The sequence below is a fragment of the Nerophis ophidion genome, linkage group LG04 (assembly GCF_033978795.1).
Source record: "Nerophis ophidion isolate RoL-2023_Sa linkage group LG04, RoL_Noph_v1.0, whole genome shotgun sequence".
NCBI classification, from domain to species: Eukaryota; Metazoa; Chordata; class Actinopteri; order Syngnathiformes; family Syngnathidae; genus Nerophis; species Nerophis ophidion.
Window position 1 is genome coordinate 19,015,626 of NC_084614.1, and position 20,393 is coordinate 19,036,018.

The window sequence follows — 20,393 nt, forward strand, 5'->3', positions numbered from 1 at the left end:
CCTATATAAGATAGTGCGTTGCTGTTTTTTTAGGACCTCCTGAAAAAAACAGTCAAACAACCTTTGTAAGACAGTAGCACTCTGTTTTTTAGAACGTAATACAAAACAGTAAAATATATTTTGTAAGACTTGGACAGGAGTGCAGTTTTAAGTACCTACTGGAAAAACGCTAATCAAAGATCCTCTGTATGACAGGGGCACTCTGCTGTTTTTAAGTAACTACTGGAAAGACGCTAATCAAGGGTCCTCTACACGACAGGAGCACTCTGCTGTTTTTGAAGACTTACTGCAAGTACGACGCTAATCAAATAATCAAAGCTCCTCTGTTTGACAGGGGCAGTCTGCTGTTTTTAAAGACCTACTGCAAAGATGCTTGTCAAAGATCATATATATATATATATATATATATATATATATACAAACCCCGTTTCTATATGACTTGGGAAATTGTGTTGGATGTAAATATAAACTGAATACAATGATTTGCAAATCAGTTTCAACCCACATTCAGTTGAATATGCTACAAAGACAACATATTTGATGTTCAAACTGATAAACATTTTTTTTTTTTTTTTTGCAAATAATCATTAACTTTACAATTTGATGCCAGCAACATGTGACAAAGAATTTGGGAAAGATGGCAATAAATACTGATAAAGTTGAGGAATGCTCATCAAACACTTATGTGGAACATCCCACAAGTGTGCAGGCTAATTGGGAACAGGTGGGTGCCATGATTGGGTATAAAAACAGCTTCCCAAAAAATGCTCAGTCTTTCACAAGAAAGGATTGGGCGAGGTACATCCCTTTGTCCACAACCGCGTGAGCAAATAATCAGACAGTTTAAAGACAACGTTTCTCAAAGTGCAATTGCAAAAAAATTAGGGATTTCAACATCTACAGTCCATAATATCATCAAAAGATTCAGAGAATCTGGAGAAATCACTCCATGTAAGCGGCATGGCCGGAAACCAACATTGAATGACCGTGACCTTTGATCCCTCAGACGGCACTGTATCAATAAGACCGACATCAATCTCTAAAGGATATCACCACATGGGCACAGGAACAAATCAGAAAAACACTGTCACTAAATACAGTTTGTCGCTACATCTGTAAGTGCAAATTAAAGCTCTACTATGTGAAGCGAAAGCCATCTATCAACAACATCCCGAAACGCCGCCGGCTTCTCTGGGCCCGAGATCATCTAAGATGGACTGATGCAAAGTGGAAAAATGTTCTGTAGTCTGACGAGTCCACATTTTAAATTGTTTTTGGAAATATTGGACATCGGACCAACAGGGAAGCGAACCATCCAGACTGTTATCGACGCAAAGTTCAAAAGCCAGCAACTGTGATGGTATGGGGGTGCATTAGTGCCCAAGGCATGGGTAACTTACACATCTGTGAAGGCACCATTAATGCTGAAAGGTACATACAGGTTTTGGAACAACATATGCTGACATCTAAGCGCCGTCTTTTTCATGGACGCCCCTGCTTATTTCAGCAAGACAATGCCAAACCACATTCAGCACGTGTTACAACAGCGTGGTTTCGTAAAAAAAGAGTGCGGGTACTTTCCTGGCCTGCCTGCAGTCCAGACCTGTCTCCCATCGAAAATGTGTGGCGCATTATGAAGCGTAAAATACGAATGTTGAACGACTGAAGCTCTACATAAAACAAGAATGGGAAATAATTCCACTTTCAAAGCTTCAACAATTTGTTTCCTCAGTTCCCAAACGTTTGAGTGTTGTCAAAAGAAAAGGTGATGTAACACAGTGGTGAACATGCCCTTTCCCAACTACTTTGGCACGTGTTGCAGCCATGTCATTCTAAGTTAATTATTATTTGCAAAAAAAAATTTAGTTTGAGTTTAGACATCAAATATCTTGTCTTTGTAGTGCATTCGATTGAATATGGGTTGAAAAGGATTTGCAAATAATTGTATTCCGTTTATATTTACATCTAACACATTTCCCAACTCATATGGAAACGGGGTTTGTACATACGACAGGAAAGAGCTACTCTTTTTTTTTTAGGACCTCTTGCAAAAACACAAGTCAAATACTAAAACAGAGCAACGCTGTGCTGTTTTTTAGGATCTACTACAAAAACAAAAACACAAATAAGAGTTAAAGAGCCTCTATATGACAAAAGCACTCTTGTTTTTTTAGGATTTACTGCAAAACAAAAGTCAAAGAGCTTCTATATGACAGCATTGCTGTGCTGTTTCTAATGACATCCTGCAAAAATGCTCGTCAAATATTGACTGTATGACAGCAGTGCTCAGATATGTTTAGAGCAGTGGTTCTTAACCTTGTTGGAGGTACGGAACCCCGGTAGTTTCATATGCACATTCACCGAACCCTTCTTAGTGAAAAATAAAATGTTTTTTTTTTCAAATTCAAGACAAAGTTATGTGTTTTTGGTAACACTTTAGTATGGAGAACATATTCTAAGTAACAAAGCCTTAATTTGGAGTTTTAGGGTTAGGGTTAGAGCATGGGTGTCAAACTCTGGCCCGCGGGCCGAATTTGTAATTTAATTTGGCCCTTGAGGCAATATCAAATTAACATTACAGCTGGCCCGCCGTTATTACACAGCAGCAGTGCCACTGTAACACCTCAATTTCTCACACTTGCCAATCCTCCCGAAGTTCAGTGCCCCTCCCAAAAATCTCCCGGGGCAAGCATTCTCACGATTTTTACCCGGACAACAATATTGAGGGCCTTTAGCATTCTCTACAACCTGTCGTCACGTCCGCATTTCCTCCATACAAACAGCGTGCAGGCCCACTCGCATAATATATGCGGCTATTACACACATAAGTGAATGCAACGCATACTTGGTCAACAGCCATACAGGTCACACTGAGGGTGGCCGTATGAACAACTTTAACACTGTTACAAATATGCGCCACACAGTGAACTCACACCAAACAAGAATGACAAACATCTGCACTGTAACATAACATAAACACAACAGAACAACTAACCAGAATCCCTTGCAGCACTAACTCTTTCGGGACGCTACAATATATTTTGATATTTACCTCAGAAGGCTGCAAATAGAAAAGAGGCATTAAATTTGTATTTAAATTGTATTTGATATGCCATTGATATTTGTTAATTATTATTACTATTATTTGAAAATCGGTTTTGCATGTCACTATAAAGTTATATAAGCCTTGCTTGTTCAATGTTCAATGCAAAACTTGTTTGGGTCCCTATTAAAAGGTTAATTTGTTCAACCTTGGCCCGCGGCTTTGTTCAGTTTTAAATTTTGACCCACTCTGTATTTGAGTTTGACACCCCTGGGTTAGAGGGTTAGGGTTATAATGAGGCCATGCCGAATAAGTACTTAATAACGACTAGTTAAGAGCCAATATGTTACTAATTTGCATGTTAATAAACAACTAATTAATGGTGAATATGTCCCCATACTATAGTGTTACCATGTTTTTTTTACTGGTGCACAAAATGAACCGTGCATGAACATCCCCTTGTTCAAAGAGCAAAACCGACACTAAACTCACACTAGACTGCATAAACTCAAAACAAATTACACACCTGCAAATCAGTGTGACTTCTCCTGATGCCGTATCCGTAATACGCCGATAGGGAGAAGTTTTTATTAAGACGATGAATCGGGTGGGTTTTGACCTCTGCCGAACCCCTGAGTCCGACTCACCGAACCCCTAGGGTTCGATGGAACCCAGGTTAAGAACCACTGGTTTAGAGACATCCTGCAAAAATGCTCGTCTGTATGACAGCAGTGCTCAGATATGTTTAGGACCTCCTGCAAAAATGGCAGTCAAAGATTTTCCTGACAGTTGTCCATGAATAAGGCATTTTTGAACTGTGTGTGACAGAAGTGCCACTCCTGTCAAAACACCTTTAGGCAGCCAGAATGAGGCAGCAGATGGTCATAAAAATGAATTTGCATTCAGACTCACTCCTGTCAGCGCACCTCTAATGACACAATTACAACCAACGTACACAATCATAATCAGAGGATCGTCGGACAATAGTTCAAGTGGCCTGCAGAACCCAGACCTAAATCCAATAGTAAATCATGTCAGGGCTACAGTGACATCAATGACATCATCTTATCACGAACTGATGACAATATTAATCATAATCCTACAGCCAGAAATATGACTCTCTCTCTTCTTCTCCTTGTTTATTGTTATAGTTTGCATGTTTCAAACATCAAAGTAAGATGTAGTCTGGTGGTGCCGTGCACTGTTTGCATAAAGAAATTTTGTTTTCCTTCCAACCAGTTGAAAACAAGAACGCAATTATTCATGTGGGAAATAAAATATGGACAAAAGTATCGAGACACTACAAATGAACACAATGCTGGGATGACTGGAAGGTGAAACTCCATGTTTTTTTTTTCAATGTCACTTTCTGTACATGTCTCAATACTTTTGTCCATACAGGAAAACTAAATGGTACCTTAATCAAAATTAAAAATGTATAATTTTAAATAAAAGATTATGTATTTGTTACTTTTTTAGTTTTTTTTTTCTTTATTATTTAATATAATAATGAGCACTAAAGGGATTTTTCGATACATTTGTAACAATTTCTAACAGTGTCTAAACCAGGGGTCACCAACGCGGTGAGACCAGATGAGTAGCCCGCTGGCCTGTTCTAAAAATAGCTCAAATAGCAGCACTTACCAGTGAGCTGCCGCTATTTTTTAAATTGTATTTATTTACTAGCAAGCTGGTCTCGCTTTGCTCAACATTTTTATTTCTAAGAGAGACAAAACTCAAATAGAATTTGAAAATCCAAGAAAATATTTTAAAGACTTGGTCTTCACTTGTTTGAATAAATTCATAAATTTTTTTTTACTTTGCTTCTTATAACTTTCAGAAAGACAATTTTAGAGAAAAAATACAACCTTAAAAATGATTCTAGGATTTTTAAACACATACCTTTTACTTTTTAAATTCCTTCCTCTTCTTTCCTGACAATTTAAATCAATGTTCAAGTGTTTTGTTTTTTGTAAAAAATAATAAATACATTTTAATTGAATTCTTCATTTTAGCTTCTGTTTTTTCGACGAACATTAGTGAAATATTATTTCAAACTTATTATGATTAAAATTCAAAAAGATTATTTTGGCAAATATAGAAAATCTGTAGAATCAAATTTAAGTGTTATTTTAAAGGCTTTTGAATTTCTTTTTAAAATTTTTGTTTTGGAAAATCTAGAAGAAATAATGATTTGTCTTTGTTAGAAATATAGCTTGGTCCAATTTGTTATGTATTTTAATAAAGTGCATATTGGATTTTAACTCATTTAAAACATGTCATCAAAATTCTAAAATTAATCTTAATCAGGAAAAATTACTAATGGTGTTCCATAAATTCTTTTTTAAATTTTTTTCAAAAAGATTCCAATTAGCTAGTTTTTCTCTTCATATTTTTCGGTTGAATTTTAAAGAGTCGGAATTGAAGATAAACTATAAATCAAAATGTAATTTTAATTTTTCTTCATGTTTTCTCCTCTTAAACCGTTCAATTAAGTGTTTTTTTCATCATTTATTCTCTACAAAAAACCTTCTGTAAAAGGAAAAAAAATGTACGACGGAATGAGAAATACCCATTTTTATATTTATATATAGATTTTTTTTATTAAAGGTAAATTGAGCAAATTGGCTATTTCTGGTAATTTATTTAAGTGTGTATCAAACTGGTAGCCCTTCACATTAATCAGTACCCAAGAAGTAGCTCTTGGTTTCAAAAAGGCTGGTGACCCCTGGTCTAAACCAAGGGTGTCTAAAGTGCGGCCTGCAGCTTACAAGTAAACAAATATTAAAAAGTGAAATAAAATAGCAAATGGGTGCAATGTAATGAGAAAATGTTGTAATAATAACACCAGTAACAAAAAGCTGCCATACTTTAATCAAACTGTCATTGCTCACAAAATAATAAAACTTACAATCCAAGGATAGATCTGAAGTTGATCCATTTATCTTTTAGCGTTGAAATGAATCATATATATTGATATATGACTTATTTCTAACACTTATGAGTGGGGTCCTTATGGATCCCAGAGAACATTAGTCCGACTTTTTTTTAAACTGTCATTGTTCAAAAACTAATGAGTAAAAGGAGTGTTGTTAGTTATTTACCTATTAAAGGCTCTAATTACTTCACAAACTTTTTTCCACTTTGAATATTTTTTGTGAGCAAATATTTCATATTTTGTGTTTTTGACGTTAAAAAAACAACTGGATTTTCTTTGGCAAAATTGTCATGAAACATAAAACAATATATTAGTGTTGAAAGTAGAATAAATAAATTATGTATATCAATGTGTGTGTGTGTGTGTATATATATATATATATATATATATATACATATACAGTATATATATATATATATATATATACAGTATATATATATATATATACAGTATATATATATATATACTGTATATACTGTGTATATATATATATACACAGTATATATATATTAGGGCTGCGAATCTTAGGGTGTCCCACGATTCGATTCAATATCGATTCTAGGGGTCGCGTTTCGATTATATATCAATTTTTTTCGCTTCAACACGATTCTCAATTCAAAAACGATATTTTTCCGATTCCAAAACGATTCTCTATTCATTCAATACATAGGATTTCAGCAGGATCTACCCCAGTCTGCTGACATGCTAGCAGAGTAGTAGATTAAAAAAAAAAAAAAAAAGCTTTTATAATTGTAAAGGACAATCTTTTATCAACTGATTGCAATAATGTAAATTTGTTTTAACTATTAAACGAACCAAAAATATGACTTATTTTATCTTTGTGAAAACATTGGACACAGTGTGTTGTCAAGCTTATGAGATGTGATGCAAGTGTAAGCCACTGTGACACTATTGTTCTTTTTTACATTTTTATAAATGTCTAATGATAATGTCAATGAGGGATTTTTAATCACTGCTATGCTGAAATTATGACTAATATTGATACTGTTGTTGATAATATTAATTTTTGTTTCACTACTTTTGGTTTGTTCTGTGTCGTGTTTGTCTCTTTTCAATTGCTCTGTTTATTGCAGTTCTGAGTGTTGCTGGGTCAGGTTTGGTTTTGGAATTGGATTTAATTGTTATGGTATTGCTGTGTATTGTTTTGTTGGATTGATAAAAAAAATAAATGGATTTAAAAAAAAATTTGAATCGATTCTGAATCACACAACGTGAGAATAGCGATTCGTATTTGAATGTTTTCTCCATGTCAACCAGCATGTTTTGGGATGGGGAAATTGTGATATATATCTTACCGGAGACATCAATGGTTTATTCGTCGTCCTGCAGCAGCTGTCATGTCAAAAAAGGCAGCTGTGAGCTTGGCTCCTCGGCTTCTCTCTGAGACACTGCGTGTTCACCGCAGCCATCCGACCTCGAAGTATGTCTTTACAATCTATAAAATCTCACTAAAACACTATTAAAACAATTAGCAGATAAGGGATCTTCCAGAATTATCCTAGTAAATGTGTCTAATTACATCGGCAATGCTCACACTGCCGCCGTCCGGAGCCGTCACATTTTTTTTTTCTTTGTAGTCCTTCACTATCGATATCCTAATTCACAAATCTTTCATCCTCGCTCAAATTAACGGGGAAATAGTCGCTTTCTCGGTCCGAATTGCTCTTACTGCTTGTGGCTCCCATTATAAACAATGTGAATATGTCTGGAGCCCTGCAACTCGTGACGTCACGCACACATACTTCCGGTAAAGGCAGGGTTTTTCTATTAGCGACCAAAAGTTGCGAACTTTATCGTCGATGTTCTCTACTAAATCCTTTCAGCAAAAATATGGCAATATCGCACAATGATCAAGTATGACACAAAAAATGGAACTGCTATTCCCGTTTAAATAATAAAATCTCATTTCAGTTGGCTTTTAATGCTCACCAAAACTGAGGGAATAATGGTTACAATAAATATTGTATTTTGAAAATGATGATAATCAAAATGGAACCCACAAGCTTTCATTTTTCAGTCCGTGGAAATAGTTTGGACACCCCTGGTCCTGACCATCATTCGTTGAAATAAAAATTTTCATCTTTCGATTATATGTGGGATTAAAATGGGTGTATAACATATGTTTATGCAACTTTTGATTTGATTGTATTTTTTGTGACGTAATGCATCTATTTTTGAATTTGTTTTGTATTTTTCAATTATTTTTGATCTAATATTTATTTGAAAAAATTCCCCTCACAATTCCAAACCCCTAATAGACACCTGGTACTCTCTGCGGTTGAGTAAATAAACGCCCCCAGCCAGCATAAAAGGATATATTGTATCATCTGTGTTGCAATATTTTGCATCACATTTCATGAAGACATGTTTTTTTTGGCTGCATTCCTCTTGCTGGTATTAACATGAAGTTTATGCTACTTTTCATTATAGTTCATTATCATTACCACATTTATTTTAACTTTGTGACAACGACGCGTCATGTTGTTTTACTGCCCTCAAAGGCTCAGGCTGCAAGTTAGAGTACGACCCCGCCTGCCCTCTCGTGTCCTCGGAAAAAATGCTTAATTAACCAAGAAGTTTCTTTTTGTGGCCTTGATGCTGCAGTCATGCTCTGTGCTGATTGCCTTCGACACGCCGCAGCTTCCCGGTTGCTTGTAATGGAGTTCAAGCGAAAAAACAGCTGCACCTTTTCTTGGATCGACTGCCTTCGGTGAGGCTGATGCTGCCTTTTGCTGACTTTACTGACTGACTTTGTGTGTCATGGAGCTGCCATGATGGCCTAATGCTGCAAAACCACCTTCTCTTCAAAGGACCATAATGTTGCTCCTGTCGATAGACCCGTGATGTAGACAACCTTTGTTTTGTATCTTTGACATGTGTGTCACACCTGTCAACACATCTTTTAAGGCAAAACATCTCAGGGCATTCAATCGATCGCAACTGAACTGTTTGGTTTGTCTTAGACGACGTTTCGCCTCTCATCCGAGTAGGCTTCATCACTCATAGACTTAGATGGGTCAGATCTAGTCTGTGACTCAGATTGGTCGGATGTAGTCTTTGATTCAGATTGGTCGGATCTAGTCTTAGACTCAGATTGGTCTTAGACTCAGATTGGTCGGACTCAGATTGGTCAGATCTAGTCTTTGATATAGATTGGTCAGATCTAGTCTTTGACATAGATTGGTCAGATCTGGTCTTAGTTCCAGATTGGTCAGATGTAGTCTTTGATTCAGATTGGTCGGATCTGGTCTCAGACTCAGATTGGTCAGATCTGGTCTTTGACTCAGATTGGTCAGATCTGGTCTTAGACTCAGATAGGCCAGATCTAGTCTTTGACTTAGATTGGTCAGATCTAGTCTTAGACTCAGATTGGTCAGATCTGGTCTTAGACTCAGATTGGTCAGATCTGGTCTTAGAGTCAGATTGGTCGGATCTAGTCTTTGATTCAGATTGGTCAGATCTGGTCTTTGACTCAGATTGGTCAGATCTGGTTTTAGACTCAGATTGGTCAGATCTAGTCTTTGACTTAGATTGGTCAGATCTGGTCTTAGACTCAGATTAGTCAGATCTAGTATTTGACTCAGGTTGGTGAGATCTAGTCCTAGACTCAGATTGGTCAGATCTGGTCTGTGACTCAGATTGGTCAGATGTAGTCTTTGATTCAGATTGGTCGGATCTAGTCTTAGACTCAGATTGGTCAGACTCAGATTGGTCAGATCTAGTCTTTGATATAGATTGGTCAGATCTAGTGTTTGACATAGATTGGTCAGATCTGGTCTTAGTTCCAGATTGGTCAGATCAAGTCTTTGACTCAGATTGGTCAGATCTGGTCTTAGACTCAGATTGGTCAGATGTAGTGTTTGATTCAGATTGGTCGGATCTGGTCTCAGACTCAGATTGGTCAGATCTGGTCTTTGACTCAGATTGGTCAGATCTGGTCTTAGACTCAGATTGGTCAGATGTAGTGTTTGATTGAGATTGGTCGGATCTGGTCTCAGACTCAGATTGGTCAGATCTGGTCTTTGACTCAGATTGGTCAGATGTGGTCTTAGACTCAGATAGGCCAGATCTAGTCTTTGACTTAGATTGGTCAGATCTAGTCTACGACTCAGATTGGTCAGATCTGGTCTTAGACTCAGATTGGTCAGATCTGGTCTTAGAGTCAGATTGGTCGGATCTAGTCTTTGATTCAGATTGGTCAGATCTGGTCTTTGACTCAGATTGGTCAGATCTGGTCTTTGACTCAGATTGGTCAGATCTGGTTTTAGACTCAGATTGGTCAGATCTAGTCTTTGATTTAGATTGGTCAGATCTGGTCTTAGACTCAGATTAGTCAGATCTAGTATTTGACTCAGGTTGGTGAGATCTAGTACTAGACTCAGATTGGTCAGATGTAGTCTTTGACTTAGATTGGTGAGATCTGGTCTTAGACTCAGATTGGTCAGATCTGGTCTTTGACTCAGATTGGTCAGATCTGGTCTGTGACTCAGATTGGTCAGATGTAGTCTTTGATTCAGATTGGTCGGATCTAGTCTTAGACTCAGATTGGTCAGACTCAGATTGGTCAGATCTAGTCTTTGATATAGATTGGTCAGATCTAGTCTTTGACATAGATTGGTCAGATCTGGTCTTAGTTCCAGATTGGTCGGATCAAGTCTTTGACTCAGATTGGTCAGATCTGGTCTTAGACTCAGATTGGTCAGATGTAGTGTTTGATTCAGATTGGTCGGATCTGGTCTCAGACTCAGATTGGTCAGATCTGGTCTTTGACTCAGATTGGTCAGATCTGGTCTTAGACTCAGATTGGTCAGATGTAGTGTTTGATTCAGATTGGTCGGATCTGGTCTCAGACTCAGATTGGTCAGATCTGGTCTTTGACTCAGATTGGTCAGATCTGGTCTTAGACTCAGATAGGCCAGATCTAGTCTTTGACTTGGATTGGTCAGATCTAGTCTACGACTCAGATTGGTCAGATCTGGTCTTAGACTCAGATTGGTCAGATCTGGTCTTAGAGTCAGATTGGTCAGATCTGGTCTTTGACTCAGATTGGTCAGATCTGGTCTTTGACTCAGATTGGTCAGATCTGGTTTTAGACTCAGATTGGTCAGATATAGTCTTTGATTTAGATTGGTCAGATCTGGTCTTAGACTCAGATTAGTCAGATCTAGTATTTGACTCAGGTTGGTGAGATCTAGTCCTAGACTCAGATTGGTCAGATCTGGTCTGTGACTCAGATTGGTCGGATGTAGTCTTTGATTCAGATTGGTCAGATCTAGTCTTAGACTCAGATTGGTCAGACTCAGATTGGTCAGATCTAGTCTTTGATATAGATTGGTCAGATCTAGTCTTTGACATAGATTGGTCAGATCTGGTCTTAGTTCCAGATTGGTCAGATCAAGTCTTTGACTCAGATTGGTCAGATCTGGTCTTAGACTCAGATTGGTCAGATGTAGTGTTTGATTCAGATTGGTCGGATCTGGTCTCAGACTCAGATTGGTCAAATCTGGTCTTTGACTCAGATTGGTCAGATCTGGTCTTAGACTCAGATAGGCCAGATCTAGTCTTTGACTTTGATTGGTCAGATCTAGTCTTGGACTCAGATTGGTCAGATCTGGTCTTGGACTCAGATTGGTCAGATCTGGTCTTTGATTCAGATTGGTCAGATCTGGTCTTTGACTCAGATTGGTCAGATCTGGTTTTAGACTCAGATTGGTCAGATCTAGTCTTTGACTTAGATTGGTCAGATCTGGTCTTTGACTCAGATTAGTCAGATCTAGTATTTGACTCAGGTTGGTGAGATCTAGTCCTAGACTCAGATTGGTCAGATCTGGTCTGTGACTCAGATTGGTCAGATGTAGTCTTTGATTCAGATTGGTCGGATCTAGTCTTAGACTCAGATTGGTCAAACTCGGATTGGTCTAATCTAGTCTTTGATATAGATTGGCCAGATCTAGTCTTTGACATAGATTGGTCAGATCTGGTCTTAGTTCCAGATTGGTCAGATCAAGTCTTTGACTCAGATTGGTCAGATCTGGTCTTAGACTCAGATTGGTCAGATGTAGTCTTTGATTCAGATTGGTCAAATCTAGTCTGCGACTCAGATTGGTCGGATGTAGTCTTTGATTCAGATTGGTCGGTTCTAGTCTTAGACTCAGATTGGTCAGACTCAGATTGGTCAGATCTAGTCTTTGACATAGATTGGTCAGATCTGGTCTTAGTTCCAGATTGGTCAGATCAAGTCTTTGACTCAGATTGGTCAGATCTGGTCTTAGACTCAGATTGGTCAGATGTAGTCTTTGATTCAGATTGGTCGGATCTGGTCTCAGACTCAGATTGGTCAGATCTGGTCTTTGACTCAGATTGGTCAGATCTGGTCTTAGACTCAGATAGGCCAGATCTAGTCTTTGACTTTGATTGGTCAGATCTATTCTTAGACTCAGATTGGTCAGATCTGGTCTTAGACTCAGATTGGTCAGATCTGGTCTTTGATTCAGATTTGTCAGATCTAGTCTTGGACTCAGATTGGTCAGATCTGGTCTTAGACTCAGATTGGTCAGATCTGGTCTTTGATTCAGATTGGTCAGATCTGGTCTTTGACTCAGATTGGTCAGATCTGGTTTTAGACTCAGATTGGTCAGATCTAGTCTTTGACTTAGATTGGTCAGATCTGGTCTTTGACTCAGATTAGTCAGATCTAGTATTTGACTCAGGTTGGTGAGATCTAGTCCTAGACTCAGATTGGTCAGATCTGGTCTGTGACTCAGATTGGTCAGATGTAGTCTTTGATTCAGATTGGTCGGATCTAGTCTTAGACTCAGATTGGGCAGACTCAGATTGGTCAGATCTAGTCTTTGATATAGATTGGCCAGATCTAGTCTTTGACATTGATTGGTCAGATCTGGTTTTAGTTCCAGATTGGTCAGATCAAGTCTTTGACTCAGATTGGTCAGATCTGGTCTTAGACTCAGATTGGTCAGATGTAGTCTTTGATTCAGATTGGTCAGATCTAGTCTGTGACTCAGATTGGTCAGATGTAGTCTTTGATTCAGATTGGTCGGATCTAGTCTTAGACTCAGATTGGTCAGACTCAGATTGGTCAGATCTAGTCTTTGATATAGATTGGTCAGATCTAGTCTTTGACATAGATTGGTCAGATCTGGTCTTAGTTCCAGATTGGTCAGATCAAGTCTTTGACTCAGATTGGTCAGATCTGGTCTTGGACTCAGATTGGTCAGATGTAGTCTTTGATTCAGATTGGTCGGATCTGGTTTCAGACTCAGATTGGTCAGATCTGGTCTTTGACTCAGATTGGTCAGATCTGGTCTTAGACTCAGATAGGCCAGATCTAGTCTTTGACTTTGATTGGTCAGATCTATTCTTAGACTCAGATTGGTCAGATCTGGTCTTAGACTCAGATTGGTCAGATCTGGTCTTTGATTCAGATTGGTCAGATCTGGTCTTTGACTCAGATTGGTCAGATCTGGTTTTAGACTCAGATTGGTCAGATCTAGTCTTTGACTTAGATTGGTCAGATCTGGTCTTAGACTCAGATTAGTCAGATCTAGTATTTGACTCAGATTGGTGAGATTTAGTCCTAGACTCTGATTGGTCAGATGTGGTCCGTGACTCAGATTGGTCAGATGTAGTCTTTGATTCAGATTGGTCGGATCTAGTCTTAGACTCAGATTGGTCAGACTCAGATTGGTCAGATCTAGTCTTTGATACAGATTGGTCAGATCTAGTCTTTGACATTGATTGGTCAGATCTGGTCTCAGTTCCAGATTGGTCAGATCAAGTCTTTGACTCAGATTGGTCAGATCTGGTCTTAGACTCAGATTGGTCGGATGTAGTCTTTGATTCAGATTGGTCGGATCTGGTCTCAGACTCAGATTGGTCAGATCTGGTCTTTGACTCAGATTGGTCAAATCTGGTCTTAGACTCAGATAGGCCAGATCTAGTCTTTGACTTAGATTGGTCAGATCTATTCTTAGACTCAGATTGGTCAGATCTGGTCTTAGACTCAGATTGGTCAGATCTGGTCTTAGAGTCAGATTGGTCAGATTTAGTCTTTGATTCAGATTGGTCAGATCTGGTCTTTGACTCAGATTGGTCGGATCTAGTCGTGGACTCAGATTGGTCAGATCTAGTCTTTGACTCAGATTGGTCAGATCTGGTCTTTGACTCAGATTGGTCAGATCTGGTCTTTGACTCAGATTGGTCAGATCTGGTTTTAGACTCAGATTGGTCGGCTCTAGTCGTAGACTCAGATTGGTCGGACTCAGATTGGTCAGATGTAGTCTTTGATTCAGATTGGTCGGATCTAGTCTTAGACTCAGATTGGTCAGACTCAGATTGGTCAGATCTAGTCTTTGATACAGATTGGTCAGATCTAGTCTTTGACATAGATTGGTCAGATCTGGTCTCAGTTCCAGATTGGTCAGATCAAGTCTTTGACTCAGATTGGTCAGATCTGGTCTTGGACTCAGATTGGTCAGATGTAGTCTTTGATTCAGATTGATCGGATCTGGTCTCAGACTCAGATTGGTCAGATCTGGTCTTTGACTCAGATTGGTCAGATCTGGTCTTAGACTCAGATAGGCCAGATCTAGTCTTTGACTTAGATTGGTCAGATATATTCTTAGACTCAGATTGGTCAGATCTGGTCTTGGACTCAGATTGGTCAGATCTGTTCTTAGAGTCAGATTGGTCAGATTTAGTCTTTGATTCAGATTGGTCAGATCTGGTCTTTGACTCAGATTGGTCAGATCTGGTTTTAGACTCAGATTGGTCAGATCTAGTCTTTGACTTAGATTGGTCAGATCTGGTCTTAGACTCAGATTAGTCAGATCTAGTATTTGACTCAGATTGGTGAGATCTGGTCTTTGATTTAGATTGGTGAGATCTAGTCTTTGACTTAGATTGGTCAGATCTGGTCTTGGACTCAGATTGGTCAGATCTAGTCTTGGACTTAGATTGGTCAGATCTGGTCTTTGACTCAGATTGGTCAGATCTGGTCTTTGACTTAGATTGGTCAGATCTGGTTTTAGACTCAGATTGGTCGGATCTAGTCTTTGACTCAGATTGGTCAGATCTAGTCTTTGACTTATATTAGTCAGATCTAGTCTTGGACTCAGATTGGGCAGATCTAGTCTTTGACTCTGATTGGTCAGGTCTAGTCTTTGACTCAGATTGGTCAGATCTATTCTTAGACTCAGATTGGTCAGATCTGGTCTTAGACTCAGATTGGTCAGATCTGGTCTTAGAGTCAGATTGGTCGGATTTAGTCTTTGATTCAGATTGGTCAGATCTGGTCTTTGACTCAGATTAGTCAGATCTAGTATTTGACTCAGATTGGTGAGATCTGGTCTTTGATTTAGATTGGTGAGATCTAGTCTTTGATTTAGATTGGTCAGATCTGGTCTTAGACTCAGATTGGTCAGATCTAGTCTTGGACTTAGATTGGTCAGATCTGGTCTTTGACTCAGATTGGTCAGATCTGGTCTTTGACTTAGATTGGTCAGATCTGGTTTTAGACTCAGATTGGTAGGATCTAGTCTTTGACTCAGATTGGTCAGATCTAGTCTTTGACTTATATTAGTCAGATCTAGTCTTAGACTCAGATTGGGCAGATCTAGTCTTTGACTCAGATTGGTCAGATCTAGTCTTTGACTCAGATTGGTCAGATCTGGTCTTAGACTCAGATTGGTCAGATCTAGTCTTTGACTCAGATTGGTCAGATCTGGTCTTAGACTCAGATTGGTCAGATCTAGTCTTTGACTTAGATTGGTCAGATCTAGTCTTAGACTCAGATTGGTCAGACTCAAATTGGTCAGATCTAGTCTTTGACTCAGATTGGTCAGATCTAGTCTTAGACTCAGATTGGTCAGATCTAGTCTTTGACTCAGATTGGTCAGATCTGGTCTGTGACTCAGATTGGTCAGATCTGGTCTTAGTTCCAGATTGGTCAGATCTAGTCTTTGACTCAGATTGGTCAGATCTGGTCTTGGACTCAGATTGGTCAGATCTAGTCTTTAACTCAGATTGGTCAGATCTGGTCTTTGACTCAGATTGGTCAGATCTGGTTTTAGACTCAGATTGGTCGGCTCCAGTCGTAGATTCAGTTTGGTCAGACTCAGATTGGTCAGATCTAGTCTTTGACTCAGATTGGTCGGATCTAGTCTTTGACTCAGATTGGTCAGATCTGGTCTTTGACTCAGATTGGTCGGATCTAGTCGTGGACTCAGATTGGTCAGATCTGGTCTTTGACTCAGATTGGTCGGATCTGGTCTTAGTTCCAGATTGGTCAGATCTAGTCTTTGACTCAGATTGGTCAGATCTGGTCTTGGACTCAGATTGGTCAGATCTAGTCTTTAACTCAGATTGGTCAGATCTGGTCTTTGACTCAGATTGGTCAGATCTGGTTTTAGACTCAGATTGGTCGGCTCTAGTCGTAGACTCAGATTGGTCGGATCTAGTCTTAGACTCAGATTGGTCAGACTCAGATTGGTCAGATCTAGTCTTTGATACAGATTGGTCAGATCTAGTCTTTGACATTGATTGGTCAGATCTGGTCTCAGTTCCAGATTGGTCGGATCAAGTCTTTGACTCAGATTGGTCAGATCTGGTCTTAGACTCAGATTGGTCGGATGTAGTCTTTGATTCAGATTGGTCGGATCTGGTCTCAGACTCAGATTGGTCAGATCTGGTCTTTGACTCAGATTGGTCAAATCTGGTCTTAGACTCAGATAGGCCAGATCTAGTGTTTGACTTAGATTGGTCAGATCTATTCTTAGACTCAGATTGGTCAGATCTGGTCTTAGACTCAGATTGGTCAGATCTGGTCTTAGAGTCAGATTGGTCAGATTTAGTCTTTGATTCAGATTGGTCAGATCTGGTCTTTGACTCAGATTGGTCAGATCTGGTTTTAGACTCAGATTGGTCAGATTTAGTCTTTGACTTAGATTGGTCAGATCTGGTCTTGGACTCAGATTAGTCAGATCTAGTATTTGACTCAGATTGGTGAGATCTGGTCTTTGATTTAGTTTGGTGAGATCTAGTCTTTGACTTAGATTGGTCAGATCTGGTCTTAGACTCGGATTGGTCAGATCTAGTCTTTGATTCAGATTGGTCAGATCTGGTCTTTGACTCAGATTGGTCAGATCTGGTTTTAGACTCAGATTGGTCAGATTTAGTCTTTGATTTAGATTGGTCAGATCTGGTCTTGGACTCAGATTAGTCAGATCTAGTATTTGACTCGGATTGGTGAGATCTGGTCTTTGATTTAGTTTGGTGAGATCTAGTCTTTGACTTAGATTGGTCAGATCTGGTCTTAGACTCGGATTGGTCAGATCAAGTCTTGGACTTAGATTGGTCAGATCTGGTCTTTGACTCAGATTGGTCAGATCTGGTCTTTGACTTAGATTGGTCAGATCTGGTTTTAGACTCAGATTGGTCGGATCTAGTCTTTGACTTATATTGGTCAGATCTAGTCTTAGACTCAGATTGGGCAGATCTAGTCTTTGACTCTGATTGGTCTGATCTAGTCTTTGACTCAGATTGGTCGGATCTATTCTTAGACTCAGATTGGTCAGATCTGGTCTTAGACTCAGATTGGTCAGATCTGGTTTTAGAGTCAGATTGGTCAGATTTAGTCTTTGATTCAGATTGGTCAGATTTGGTCTTTGACTCAGATTGGTCAAATCTGGTTTTAGACTCAGATTGGTCAGATCTAGTCTTTGACTTATATTGGTCAGATCTGGTCTTAGACTCAGATTAGTCAGATCTAGTATTTGACTCAGATTGGTGAGATCTGGTCTTTGATTTAGATTGGTGAGATCTAGTCTTTGACTTAGATTGGTCAGATCTGGTCTTAGACTCAGATTGGTCAGATCTAGTCTTGGACTTAGATTGGTCAGATCTGGTCTTTGACTCAGATTGGTCAGATCTGGTCTTTGACTTAGATTGGTCAGATCTGGTTTTAGACTCAGATTGGTAGGATCTAGTCTTTGACTCAGATTGGTCAGATCAAGTCTTTGACTTATATTGGTCCGACTCAAATTGGTCAGATCTAGTCTTTGACTCAGATTGGTCAGATCTAGTCTTAGACTCAGATTGGTCAGATCTAGTCTTTAATTTAGATTGGTCAGATCTAGTCTTTAATTTAGATTGGTCAGATCTGGTCTTAGACTCAGGTTTGGTCAGATCTGGTCTTAGACTCAGGTTTGGTCAGATCTAGTCTTTGACTCAGATTGGTCGGATCTAGTCTTTGACTCAGATTGGTCAGATCTGGTCTTTGACTCAGATTGGTCGGATCTAGTCGTGGACTCAGATTGGTCAGATCTAGTCTTTGACTCAGATTGGTCAGATCTGGTCTTTGACTCAGATTGGTCAGATCTGGTCTTTGACTCAGATTGGTCAGATCTGGTTTTAGACTCAGATTGGTCGGCTCTAGTCGTAGACTCAGATTGGTCGGACTCAGATTGGTCAGATGTAGTCTTTGATTCAGATTGGTCGGATCTAGTCTTAGACTCAGATTGGTCAGACTCAGATTGGTCAGATCTAGTCTTTGATACAGATTGGTCAGATCTAGTCTTTGACATAGATTGGTCAGATCTGGTCTCAGTTCCAGATTGGTCAGATCAAGTCTTTGACTCAGATTGGTCAGATCTGGTCTTGGACTCAGATTGGTCAGATGTAGTCTTTGATTCAGATTGGTCGGATCTGGTCTCAGACTCAGATTGGTCAGATCTGGTCTTTGACTCAGATTGGTCAGATCTGGTCTTAGACTCAGATAGGCCAGATCTAGTCTTTGACTTAGATTGGTCAGATATATTCTTAGACTCAGATTGGTCAGATCTGGTCTTGGACTCAGATTGGTCAGATCTGTTCTTAGAGTCAGATTGGTCAGATTTAGTCTTTGATTCAGATTGGTCAGATCTGGTCTTTGACTCAGATTGGTCAGATCTGGTTTTAGACTCAGATTGGTCAGATCTAGTCTTTGACTTAGATTGGTCAGATCTGGTCTTAGACTCAGATTAGTCAGATCTAGTATTTGACTCAGATTGGTGAGATCTGGTCTTTGATTTAGATTGGTGAGATCTAGTCTTTGACTTAGATTGGTCAGATCTGGTCTTGGACTCAGATTGGTCAGATCTAGTCTTGGACTTAGATTGGTCAGATCTGGTCTTTGACTCAGATTGGTCAGATCTGGTCTTTGACTTAGATTGGTCAGATCTGGTTTTAGACTCAGATTGGTCGGATCTAGTCTTTGACTCAGATTGGTCAGATCTAGTCTTTGACTTATATTAGTCAGATCTAGTCTTGGACTCAGATTGGGCAGATCTAGTCTTTGACTCTGATTGGTCAGGTCTAGTCTTTGACTCAGATTGGTCAGATCTATTCTTAGACTCAGATTGGTCAGATCTGGTCTTAGACTCAGATTGGTCAGATCTGGTCTTAGAGTCAGATTGGTCGGATTTAGTCTTTGATTCAGATTGGTCAGATCTGGTCTTTGACTCAGATTAGTCAGATCTAGTATTTGACTCAGATTGGTGAGATCTGGTCTTTGATTTAGATTGGTGAGATCTAGTCTTTGATTTAGATTGGTCAGATCTGGTCTTAGACTCAGATTGGTCAGATCTAGTCTTGGACTTAGATTGGTCAGATCTGGTCTTTGACTCAGATTGGTCAGATCTGGTCTTTGACTTAGATTGGTCAGATCTGGTTTTAGACTCAGATTGGTAGGATCTAGTCTTTGACTCAGATTGGTCAGATCTAGTCTTTGACTTATATTAGTCAGATCTAGTCTTAGACTCAGATTGGGCAGATCTAGTCTTTGACTCAGATTGGTCAGATCTAGTCTTTGACTCAGATTGGTCAGATCTGGTCTTAGACTCAGATTGGTCAGATCTAGTCTTTGACTCAGATTGGTCAGATCTGGTCTTAGACTCAGATTGGTCAGATCTAGTCTTTGACTTAGATTGGTCAGATCTAGTCTTAGACTCAGATTGGTCAGACTCAAATTGGTCAGATCTAGTCTTTGACTCAGATTGGTCAGATCTAGTCTTAGACTCAGATTGGTCAGATCTAGTCTTTGACTCAGATTGGTCAGATCTGGTCTGTGACTCAGATTGGTCAGATCTGGTCTTAGTTCCAGATTGGTCAGATCTAGTCTTTGACTCAGATTGGTCAGATCTGGTCTTGGACTCAGATTGGTCAGATCTAGTCTTTAACTCAGATTGGTCAGATCTGGTCTTTGACTCAGATTGGTCAGATCTGGTTTTAGACTCAGATTGGTCGGCTCCAGTCGTAGATTCAGATTGGTCGGACTCAGATTGGTCAGATCTAGTCTTTGACTCAGATTGGTCGGATCTAGTCTTTGACTCAGATTGG